Raw genomic sequence first — 12,265 nt, 5'->3', positions numbered from 1 at the left:
TTAGGTGGCCCTGAACGTTACAATTCACTATCAGTTTTTCGTCCGATTCGAAAATCTTTGACTCACAGCAGAACGGCCATAAGGTGTCCGAGGCAGCAATAGACCCATGAAAACAAGTCTGCTGGAGGACGATGTATTGAATCAGGACGCAATTTGAGTGATCCATCGTTATTAGGTGGCCCTGAACGTTACAATTCACTATCAGTTTTTCGTCCCATTCGATAATCTAGACTCACAGCAGAACGGCCATAAGGTGCCCGAGGCAGCAATAGACCCATGGAGACAAGTCGGCTGGGGACGATGTATTGAATCGGGACGCAATTTGAGTGATCCATCGTCATTAGGAGGCCCTGAACGTTACAATTCACTATCAGTTTTTCGTCCCATTCGATAATCTAGACTCACAGCAGAACGGCCATAAGGTGCCCGAGGCAGCAATAGACCCATGGAGTCAAGTCGGCTGGAGGACGATGTATTGAATCGGGACGCAATTTGAGTGATCCATCGTCATTAGGTGGCCCTGAACGTTACAATTCACTATCAGTTTTTCGTCCGATTCGAAAATCTTTGACTCACAGCAGAACGGCCATAAGGTGTCCGAGGCAGCAATAGACCCATGAAGTCAAGTCTGCTGGAGGACGATGTATTGAATCAGGACGCAATTTGAGTGATCCATCGTTATTAGGTGGCCCTGAACGTTACAATTCACTATCAGTTTTTCGTCCCATTCGATAATCTAGACTCAAAGCAGAACGGCCATAAGGTGCCCGAGGCACCAATAGTCCCATGGAGTCATGTCGGCTAGTGGACGATGTACTGAATCGGGACGCAATTTGTGTGGTCCATCGTCATTAGGTGGCCCTGAGTGTTACAAATCACTAACAGTTTTTCGTCCGATTCGAAAATCTTTGACCCACAGCAGAACGGCCCTAAGGTGCCCGAGGCAGCAATCGACCCATGGAGACAAGTCTGCTGGAGGACGACGTATTGAATCGGGACGCAATTTGACTGATCCATCGTCATTAGGAGGCCCTGAACGTTACAATTCACTATCAGTTTTTCGTCCCATTCGATAATCTAGACTCACAGCATAACGGCCATAAGGTGCCCGAGGCAGCAATAGACCCATGGAGTCAAGTCGGCTGGAGGACGATGTATTGAATCGGGACGCAATTTGAGTGATCCATCGTCATTAGGTGGCCCTGAACGTTACAATTCACTATCAGTTTTTCGTCCGATTCGAAAATCTTTGACCCACAGCAGAACGGCCATAAGGTGCCCGAGGCAGCAATAGACGCATGGAGACAAGTCTGCTGGAGCACGATGTATTGAATCGGGACGCAATTTGAGTGTTCCATCGTCATTAGGAGGCCCTGAACGTTACAATTCACTATCAGTTTTTCGTCCGATTCGAAAATCTTTGAGTCACAGCAGGCCTGCCATAAGGTGCCCGAGGCAGCAATAGACCCATGGAGACAAGTCTGCTGGAGGACGATGTATTGAATCGGGACGCAATTTGAGTGATCCATCGTCATTAGGTGGCCCTGAACGTTACAATTCACTATCAGTTTTTCATCCCATTCTGTAATCTAGACTCACAGCAGAACGGCCATAAGGTGCCCGAGGCACCAATAGTCCCATGGAGTCAAGTCGGCTAGTGGACGATGTACTGAATCGGGAGGCAATTTGTGTGGTCCATCGTCATTAGGTGGCCCTGAATGTTACAAATTACTATCAGTTTTTCATCCGATTCGAAAATCTTTGACTCACAGCAGAACGGCCATAAGGTGCCCGAGGCAGCAATCGACCCATGAAGTCAAGTCTGCTGGAGGACGATGTATTGAATCAGGACGCAATTTGAGTGATCCATCGTTATTAGGTGGCCCTGAACGTTACAATTCACTATCAGTTTTTCGTCCCATTCGATAATCTAGACTCACAGCAGAACGGCCATAAGGTGCCCGAGGCAGGAATAGACCCATGGAGTCAACTCGGCTGGAGGACGATGTATTGAATTGGGACGCAATTTGCGTGGTCCATCGTCATTAGGTGACCCTGAATGTTACAAATCACTATCAGTTTTTCGTCCGATTCGAAAATCTTTGACTCACAGCAGAACGGCCATTAGGTGCCCGAGGCAGCAATCGACCCATGGAGACAAGTCTGCTTGAGGACGATGTATTGAATCGGGACGCAATTTGAGTGATCCATCGTCATTAGGAGGCCCTGAACGTTACAATTCACTATCAGTTTTTCGTCCCATTCGATAATCTAGAGTCACAGCCGAACGGCCATAAGGTGCCCGAGGCAGCAATAGACCCATGGAGTCAAGTCGGCTGGAGGACGATGTATTGAATCGGGATGCAATTTGAGTGATCCATCGTCATTAGGAGGCCCTTAACGTTACAATTCACTATCAGTTTTTCGTCCAATTCGATAATCTAGACTCACAGCAGAACGGCCATAAGGTGCCCGAGGCAGCAATAGACCCATGGAGTCAAGTCGGCTGGAGGACAATGTATTGAATCGGGACGCAATTTGAGTGATCCATCGTCAATAGGAGGCCCTGAACGTTACAATTCACTATCAGTTTTTCGTCCCATTCGATAATCTAGACTCACAGCAGAACGGCCATAAGGTGCCCGAGGCAGCAATCGACCCATGGAGACAAGTCGGCTGGAGGACGATGTATTGATTCGGGACGCAATTTGAGTTATCCATCGTCATTAGGTGGCCCTGAACGTTACAATTCACTATCAGTTTTTCGTCCCATTCGATAATATAGACTCACAGCAGAACGGCCATAAGGTGCCCGAGGCAACAATAGACCCATGGAGACAAGTCTGCTGGAGGACGATGTATTGAATCGGGACACAATTTGAGTGATCCATCGTCATTAGGAGGCCCTGAACGTTACAATTCACTATCAGTTTTTCGTCCCATTCGATAATCTAGACTCACAGCAGAACGGCCATAAGGTGCCCGAGGCAGCAATAGACCCATGGAGTCAAGTCGGCTGGAGGACGATGTATTGAATCGGGACGCAATTTGAGTGATCCATCGTCATTAGGTGGCCCTGAACGTTACAATTCACTATCAGTTTTTCGTCCGATTCGAAAATCTTTGACTCACAGCAGAACGGCCATAAGGTGTCCGAGGCAGTAATAGACCCATGAAGTCAAGTCTGCTGGAGGACGATGTATTGAATCAGGACGGAATTTGAGTGATCCATCGTTATTAGGTGGCCCTGAACGTTACAATTCACTATCAGTTTTTCGTCCCATTCGATAATCTAGACTCACAGCAGAACGGCCATAAGGTGCCCGAGGCAGCAATAGACCCATGGAGACAAGTCGGCTGGGGACGATGTATTGAATCGGGACGCAATTTGAGTGATCCATCGTCATTAGGAGGCCCTGAACGTTACAATTCACTATCAGTTTTTCGTCCCATTTGATAATCTAGAGTCACAGCAGAACGGCCATAAGGTGCCCGAGGCAGCAATAGACCCATGGAGTCAAGTCGGCTGGAGGACGATGTATTGAATCGGGACGCAATTTGAGTGATCCATCGTCATTAGGAGGCCCTGAACGTTACAATTCACTATCAGTTTTTCGTCCGATTCGAAAATCTCTGACTCACAGCACAACGGCCATAATGTGCCCGAGGCAGCAATAGACGCATGGAGACAAGTCTGCTGGAGGACGATATATTGAATCGGGACGCAATTTGAGTGTTCCATCGTCATTAGGAGGCCCTGAACGTTACAATTCACTATCAGTTCTTCGTCCGATTCGAAAATCTTTGACTCACAGCAGGCCTGCCATGAGGTGCCCGAGGCAGCAATAGACCCATGGAGACAAGTCTGCTGGAGGACGATGTATTGAATCGGGACGCAATTTGAGTGATCCATCGTCACTAGGTGGCCCTGAACGTTACAATTCACTATCCGTTTTTCATCCCATTCTAGAATCTAGACTCACAGCAGAACGGCCATAAGGTGCCCGAGGCACCAATAGTCCCATGGAGTCATGTCGGCTAGTGGACGATGTACTGAATCGGGACGCAATTTGTGTGGTCCATCGTCATTAGGTGGCCCTGAGTGTTACAAATCACTATCAGTTTTTCGTCCGATTCGAAAATCTTTGACCCACAGCAGAACGGCCCTAAGGTGCCCGAGGCAGCAATCGACCCATGGAGACAAGTCTGCTGGAGGACGATGTATTGAATCGGGACGCAATTTGACTGATCCATCGTCATTAGGTGGCCCTGAAAGTAACAATTCACTATCAGTTTTTCGTCCGATTCGAAAATCTTTGACTCACAGCAGAACGGCCATAAGGTGCCCGAGGCAGCAATAGACCCATGAAGTCAAGTCTGCTGGAGGACGATGTATTGAATCAGGACGCAATTTGAGTGATCCATCGTCATTAGGTGGCCCTGAACGTTACAATTCACAATCAGTTTTTCGTCCAATTCGATAATCTAGACTCACAGCAGAACGGCCATAAGGTGCCCGAGGCAGCAATAGACCCATGGATTCAAGTCGGCTGGAGGACAATGTATTGAATCGGGACGCAATTTGAGTGATCCATCGTCAATAGGAGGCCCTGAACGTTACAATTCACTATCAGTTTTTCGTCCCATTCGATAATCTAGACTCACAGCAGAACGGCCATAAGGTGCCCGAGGCAGCAATAGACCCATGGAGTCAAGTCGGCTGGAGGACGATGTATTGAATCGGGACGCAATTTGAGTTATCCATCGTCATTAGGTGGCCCTGAACGTTACAATTCACTATCAGTTTTTCGTCCCATTCGATAATCTAGACTCACAGCAGAACGGCCATAAGGTGCCCGAGGCAACAATAGACCCATGGAGACAAGTCTGCTGGAGGACGATGTATTGAATCGGGACGCAATTTGAGTGATCCATCGTCATTAGGAGGCCCTGAACGTTACAATTCACTATCAGTTTTTCGTCCCATTCGATAATCTAGACTCACAGCAGAACGGCCATAAGGTGCCCGAGGCACCAATAGTCCCATGGAGTCAAGTCGGCTAGTGGACGATGTACTGAATCGGGACGCAATTTGTGTGGTCCATCGTCATTAGGTGGCCCAGAATGTTACAAATCACTATCAGTTTTACATCCGATTCGAAAATCTTTGACTCACAGCAGAACGGCCTTAAGGTGCCCGAGGCAGCAATCGACCCATGAAGTCAAGTCTGCTGGAGGACGATGTATTGAATCAGGACGCAATTTGAGTGATCCATCGTTATTAGGTGGCCCTGAACGTTACAATTCACTATCAGTTTTTCGTCCCATTCGATAATCTAGACTCACAGAAGAACGGCCATAAGGTGCCCGAGGCAACAATAGACCCATGGAGACAAGTCTGCTGGAGGACGATGTATTGAATCGGGACGCAATTTGAGTGATCCATCGTCATTAGGAGGCCCTGAACGTTACAATTCACTATCAGATTTTCGTCCCATTCGATAATCTAGACTCACAGCAGAACGGCCATAAGGTGCCCGAGGCAGCAATAGACCCATGGAGTCAAGTCGGCTGGAGGACGATGTATTGAATAGGGACGCAATTTGACTGATCCATCGTCATTAGGTGGCCCTGAACGTTACAATTCACTATCAGTTTTTCGTCCGATTCGAAAATCTTTGACTCACAGCAGAACGGCCATAAGGTGCCCGAGGCAGCAATAGACGCATGGAGACAAGTCTGCTGGAGGACGATATATCTAATCGGGACGCAATTTGAGTGTTCCATCGTCATTAGGAGGCCCTGAACGTTACAATTCACTATCAGTTCTTCGTCCGATTCGAAAATCTTTGACTCACAGCAGGCCTGCCATAAGGTGCCCGAGGCAGCAATAGACCCATGGAGACAAGTCTGCTGGAGGACGATGTATTGAATCGGGACGCAATTTGAGTGATCCATCGTCATTAGGTGGCCCTGAACGTTACAATTCACTATCCGTTTTTCATCCCATTCTAGAATCTAGACTCACAGCAGAACGGCCATAAGGTGCCCGAGGCACCAATAGTCCCATGGAGTCATGTCGGCTAGTGGACGATGTACTGAATCGGGACGCAATTTGTGAGGTCCATCGTCATTAGGTGGCCCTGAGTGTTACAAATCACTATCAGTTTTTCGTCCGATTCGAAAATCTTTGACTCACAGCAGTACGGCCCTAAGGTGCCCGAGGCAGCAATCGACCCATGGAGACAAGTCTGCTGGAGGACGATGTATTGAATCGGGACGCAATTTGAGTGATCCATCGTCATTAGGTGGCCCTGAAAGTTACAATTCACTATCAGTTTTTCGTCCGATTCGAAAATCTTTGACTCACAGCAGAACGGCCATAAGGTGCCCGAGGCAGCAATAGACCCATGAAGTCAAGTCTGCTGGAGGACGATGTATTGAATCAGGACGCAATTTGAGTGATCCATCGTCATTAGGTGGCCCTGAAAGTTACAATTCACTATCAGTTTTTCGTCCAATTCGATAATCTAGACTCACAGCAGAACGGCCATAAGGTGCCCGAGGCAGCAATAGACCCATGGAGTCAAATCGGCTGGAGGACAATGTATTGAATCGGGACGCAATTTGAGTGATCCATCGTCAATAGGAGGCCCTGAACGTTACAATTCACTATCAGTTTTTCGTCCCATTCGATAATCTAGACTCACAGCAGAACGGCCATAAGGTGCCCGAGGCAGCAATAGACCCATGGAGTCAAGTCGGCTGGAGGACGATGTATTGAATCGGGACGCAATTTGAGTTATCCATCGTCATTAGGTGGCCCTGAACGTTACAATTCACTATCAGTTTTTCGTCCCATTCGATAATCTAGACTCACAGCAGAACGGCCATATGGTGCCCGAGGCAACAATAGACCCATGGAGACAAGTCTGCTGGAGGACGATGTATTGAATCGGGACGCAATTTGAGTGATCCATCGTCATTAGGTGGCCCTGAACGTTACAATTCACTATCAGTTTTTCGTCCGATTCGAAAATCTTTGACTCACAGCAGAACGGCCATAAGGTGTCCGAGGCAGTAATAGACCCATGAAGTCAAGTCTGCTGGAGGACGATGTATTGAATCAGGACGGAATTTGAGTGATCCATCGTTATTAGGTGGCCCTGAACGTTACAATTCACTATCAGTTTTTCGTCCCATTCGATAATCTAGACTCACAGCAGAACGGCCATAAGGTGCCCGAGGCAGCAATAGACCCATGGAGACAAGTCGGCTGGGGACGATGTATTGAATCGGGACGCAATTTGAGTGATCCATCGTCATTAGGAGGCCCTGAACGTTACAATTCACTATCAGTTTTTCGTCCCATTCGATAATCTAGAGTCACAGCAGAACGGCCATAAGGTGCCCGAGGCAGCAATAGACCCATGGAGTCAAGTCGGCTGGAGGACGATGTATTGAATCGGGACGCAATTTGAGTGTTCCATCGTCATTAGGAGGCCCTGAACGTTACAATTCACTATCAGTTCTTCGTCCGATTCGAAAATCTTTGACTCACAGCAGGCCTGCCATGAGGTGCCCGAGGCAGCAATAGACCCATGGAGACAAGTCTGCTGGAGGACGATGTATTGAATCGGGACGCAATTTGAGTGATCCATCGTCATTAGATGGCCCTGAACGTTACAATTCACTATCCGTTTTTCATCCCATTCTAGAATCTAGACTCACAGCAGAACGGCCATAAGGTGCCCGAGGCACCAATAGTCCCATGGAGTCATGTCGGCTAGTGGACGATGTACTGAATCGGGACGCAATTTGTGTGGTCCATCGTCATTAGGTGGCCCTGAGTGTTACAAATCACTATCAGTTTTTCGTCCGATTCGAAAATCTTTGACCCACAGCAGAACGGCCCTAAGGTGCCCGAGGCAGCAATCGACCCATGGAGACAAGTCTGCTGGAGGACGATGTATTGAATCGGGACGCAATTTGACTGATCCATCGTCATTAGGTGGCCCTGAAAGTAACAATTCACTATCAGTTTTTCGTCCGATTCGAAAATCTTTGACTCACAGCAGAACGGCCATAAGGTGCCCGAGGCAGCAATAGACCCATGAAGTCAAGTCTGCTGGAGGACGATGTATTGAATCAGGACGCAATTTGAGTGATCCATCGTCATTAGGTGGCCCTGAACGTTACAATTCACAATCAGTTTTTCGTCCAATTCGATAATCTAGACTCACAGCAGAACGGCCATAAGGTGCCCGAGGCAGCAATAGACCCATGGATTCAAGTCGGCTGGAGGACAATGTATTGAATCGGGACGCAATTTGAGTGATCCATCGTCAATAGGAGGCCCTGAACGTTACAATTCACTATCAGTTTTTCGTCCCATTCGATAATCTAGACTCACAGCAGAACGGCCATAAGGAGCCCGAGGCAGCAATAGACCCATGGAGTCAAGTCGGCTGGAGGACGATGTATTGAATCGGGACGCAATTTGAGTTATCCATCGTCATTAGGTGGCCCTGAACGTTACAATTCACTATCAGTTTTTCGTCCCATTCGATAATCTAGACTCACAGCAGAACGGCCATAAGGTGCCCGAGGCAACAATAGACCCATGGAGACAAGTCTGCTGGAGGACGATGTATTGAATCGGGACGCAATTTGAGTGATCCATCGTCATTAGGTGGCCCTGAACGTTACAATTCACTATCAGTTTTTCGTCCGATTCGAAAATCTTTAACTCACAGCAGAACGGCCATAAGGTGCCCGAGGCAGCAATAGACGCATGGAGACAAGTCTGCTGGATCACGATGTATTGAATCGGGACGCAATTTGAGTGTTCCATCGTCATTAGGAGGCCCTGAACGTTACAATTCACTATCAGTTTTTCGTCCGATTCGAAAATCTTAGACTCACAGCAGAACGGCCATTAGGTGCCCGAGGCAGCAATCGACCCATGGAGACAAGTCTGCTGGAGGACGATGGCATGAATCGGGACGCAATTTGAGTGATCCATCGTCATTAGGAGGCCCTGAACGTTACAATTCACTATCAGTTTTTCGTCCCATTCGATAATCTAGAGTCACAGCAGAACGGCCATAAGGTGCCCGAGGCAGCAATAGACCCATGGAGTCAAGTCGGCTGGAGGACGATGTATTGAATCGGGATGCAATTTGAGTGATCCATCGTTATTAGGAGGCCCTGAACGTTACAATTCACTATCAGTTTTTCGTCCAATTCGATAATCTAGACTCACAGCAGAACGGCCATAAGGTGCCCGAGGCAGCAATAGACCCATGGAGTCAAGTCGGCTGGAGGACAATGTATTGAATCGGGACGCAATTTGAGTGATCCATCGTCAATAGGAGGCCCTGAACGTTACAATTCACTATCAGTTTTTCGTCCCATTCGATAATCTAGACTCACAGCAGAACTGCCATAAGGTGCCCGAGGCAGCAATAGACCCATGGAGTCAAGTCGGCTGGAGGACGATGTATTGAATCGGGACGCAATTTGAGTTATCCATCGTCATTAGGTGGCCCTGAACGTTACAATTCACTATCAGTTTTTCGTCCCATTCGATAATCTAGACTCACAGCAGAACGGCCATAAGGTGCCCGAGGCAACAATAGACCCATGGAGACAAGTCTGCTGGAGGACGATGTATTGAATCGGGACGCAATTTGAGTGATCCATCGTCATTAGGAGGCCCTGAACGTTACAATTCACTATCAGTTTTTCGTCCCATTCGATAATCCAGACTCACAGCAGAACGGCCATAAGGTGCCCGAGGCAGCAATAGACCCATGGAGTCAAGTCGGCTGGAGGACGATGTATTGAATAGGGACGCAATTTGACTGATCCATCGTCATTAGGTGGCCCTGAACGTTACAATTCACTATCAGTTTTTCGTCCGATTCGAAAATCTTTGACTCACAGCAGAACGGCCATAAGGTGCCCGAGGCAGCAATAGACGCATGGAGACAAGTCTGCTGGAGGACGATATATCTAATCGGGACGCAATTTGAGTGTTCCATCGTCATTAGGAGGCCCTGAACGTTACAATTCACTATCAGTTCTTCGTCCGATTCGAAAATCTTTGACTCACAGCAGGCCTGCCATAAGGTGCCCGAGGCAGCAATAGACCCATGGAGACAAGTCTGCTGGAGGACGATGTATTGAATCGGGACGCAAATTGAGTGATCCATCGTCATTAGGTGGCCCTGAACGTTACAATTCACTATCCGTTTTTCATCCCATTCTAGAATCTAGACTCACAGCAGAACGGCCATAAGGTGCCCGAGGCACCAATAGTCCCATGGAGTCATGTCGGCTAGTGGACGATGTACTGAATCGGGACGCAATTTGTGTGGTCCATCGTCATTAGGTGGCCCTGAGTGTTACAAATCACTATCAGTTTTTCGTCCGATTCGAAAATCTTTGACCCACAGCAGAACGGCCCTAAGGTGCCCGAGGCAGCAATCGACCCATGGAGACAAGTCTGCTGGAGGACGATGTATTGAATCGGGACGCAACTTGACTGATCCATCGTCATTAGGTGGCCCTGAAAGTTACAATTCACTATCAGTTTTTCGTCCGATTCGAAAATCTTTGACTCACAGCAGAACGGCCATAAGGTGCCCGAGGCAGCAATAGACCCATGAAGTCAAGTCTGCTGGAGGACGATGTATTGAATCAGGACGCAATTTGAGTGATCCATCGTCATTAGGTGGCCCTGAAAGTTACAATTCACTATCAGTTTTTCGTCCAATTCGATAATCTAGACTCACAGCAGAACGGCCATAAGGTGCCCGAGGCAGCAATAGACCCATGGAGTCAAGTCGGCTGGAGGACAATGTATTGAATCGGGACGCAATTTGAGTGATCCATCGTCAATAGGAGGCCCTGAACGTTACAATTCACTATCAGTTTTTCGTCCCATTCGATAATCTAGACTCACGGCAGAACGGCCATAAGGTGCCCGAGGCAGCAATAGACCAATGGAGTCAAGTCGGCTGGAGGCCGATGTATTGAATCGGGACGCAATTTGAGTGATCCATCGTCATTAGGTGGCCCTGAACGTTACAATTCACTATCAGTTTTTCGTCCCATTCGATAATCTAGACTCACAGCAGAACGGCCATATGGTGCCCGAGGCAACAATAGACCCATGGAGACAAGTCTGCTGGAGGACGATGTATTGAATCGGGACGCAATTTGAGTGATCCATCGTCATTAGGAGGCCCTGAACGTTACAATTCACTATCAGTTTTTCGTCCGATTCGAAAATCTCTGACTCACAGCACAACGGCCATAAGGTGCCCGAGGCAGCAATAGACGCATGGAGACAAGTCTGCTGGAGGACGATATATTGAATCGGGGCGCAATTTGAGTGTTCCATCGTCATTAGGAGGCCCTGAACGTTACAATTCACTATCAGTTCTTCGTCCGATTCGAAAATCTTTGACTCACCGCAGGCCTGCCATGAGGTGCCCGAGGCAGCAATAGACCCATGGAGACAAGTCTGCTGGAGGACGATGTATTGAATCGGGACGCAATTTGAGTGATCCATCGTCATTAGGTGGCCCTGAACGTTACAATTCACTATCCGTTTTTCATCCCATTCTAGAATCTAGACTCACAGCAGAACGGCCATAAGGTGCCCGAGGCACCAATAGTCCCATGGAGTCATGTCGGCTAGTGGACGATGTACTGAATCGGGACGCAATTTGTGTGGTCCATCGTCATTAGGTGGCCCTGAGTGTTACAAATCACTATCAGTTTTTCGTCCGATTCGAAAATCTTTGACCCACAGCAGAACGGCCCTAAGGTGCCCGAGGCAGCAATCGACCCATGGAGACAAGTCTGCTGGAGGACGATGTATTGAATCGGGACGCAATTTGACTGATCCATCGTCATTAGGTGGCCCTGAAAGTTACAATTCACTATCAGTTTTTCGTCCGATTCGAAAATCTTTGACTCACAGCAGAACGGCCATAAGGTGCCCGAGGCAGCAATAGACCCATGAAGTCAAGTCTGCTGGAGGACGATGTATTGAATCAGGACGCAATTTGAGTGATCCATCGTCATTAGGTGGCCCTGAACGTTACAATTCACTATCAGTTTTTCGTCCAATTCGATAAACTAGACTCACAGCAGAACGGCCATAAGGTGCCCGAGGCAGCAATAGACCCATGGAGTCAAGTCGGCTGGAGGACAATGTATTGAATCGGGACGCAATTTGAGTGATCCATCG

This window comes from Schistocerca cancellata, unplaced genomic scaffold (genome assembly GCF_023864275.1).
Source record: "Schistocerca cancellata isolate TAMUIC-IGC-003103 unplaced genomic scaffold, iqSchCanc2.1 HiC_scaffold_1131, whole genome shotgun sequence".
Classification (NCBI taxonomy): domain Eukaryota; kingdom Metazoa; phylum Arthropoda; class Insecta; order Orthoptera; family Acrididae; genus Schistocerca; species Schistocerca cancellata.
Note: the sequence above shows the minus strand (reverse complement) of the source record.